The 811-nt window shown below is 44.6% G+C and overlaps 1 non-coding gene across 1 annotated transcript; it reads right to left on the reverse strand.

Annotated features, from left to right (window-relative positions):
* Window positions 1-259: 259 nt before the first annotated feature.
* Window positions 260-366, reverse strand: LOC136540954 (small nucleolar RNA R71). Its single transcript, XR_010780071.1, has one exon. It is a non-coding gene; the product is annotated as a small nucleolar RNA R71 (small nucleolar RNA).
* Between the last annotated feature and the right edge of the window lie 445 nt (window positions 367-811).

Raw genomic sequence — 811 nt, forward strand, 5'->3', positions numbered from 1 at the left:
ATCACTGATGGTGCAAGCTAGTCCTTTCTGTGGTAAAGCCCACAAGAATGCTAATGCGCATCACCAATATTTCTTTGAGATTTGTAGCACTATTACCGCTAAGGGAGTGACCCAAGAGGCCATACATCTTTGTCTTTTCCCCTTCTCTCTATTGGGAAAAGTGAAACAATGGTTCTACTCGAACCGCAATGCTGTAGATACATGGGACAAGTGTTCCAATGCTTTCCTAGTTAAGTTCTTCCTGATTGGTAAGACCAATGCTCTTCGCAATAAAATCTCTAGCTTTCAACAGCAAGCTGATGAGTCGATTCCCGAAGCCTGGGAATGAATGCAAGAGTATGCCGCCACATGCCCACACCATGGTATGGAAGACTAGCTTTTGATCGAGAACTTCTACCCTGGCTTAGTTCCGTTGGATAGGAGCCATTTAGATGCTACCGCAAGAGGAGCATTCTTTTCGCTTGATGTCACAAATGCCAAGGCATTGATCGAGAAGGTGGTTTCCAACCAAGGATGGAGCGATGAACGACTATAGCCCCACAAAAGAGGTATGCATTCTCTTAAAGAAGCTAACATGTATGCAGCTAAGATGGATCTGCTCGCAAAGAGACTAAAAAATTGCGAGAAGATGAGTGCCCAGGAAACTATACAAGCCATGGATACTCACATGACTTGTGAAGTTTGTGGAGAGACCGGACATTTAGGAAATCTCTGCCCCGAGACCCATGAAGACCTTAACTTCATTAGCAATGACAACGGGTTTTATCCTCAAAATCAAGGATGGAATCGGTGCTCCAACAACCAAGGAGGT

This window comes from Miscanthus floridulus, chromosome 2 (assembly GCF_019320115.1).
Source record: "Miscanthus floridulus cultivar M001 chromosome 2, ASM1932011v1, whole genome shotgun sequence".
Taxonomy (NCBI): Eukaryota; Viridiplantae; Streptophyta; class Magnoliopsida; order Poales; family Poaceae; genus Miscanthus; species Miscanthus floridulus.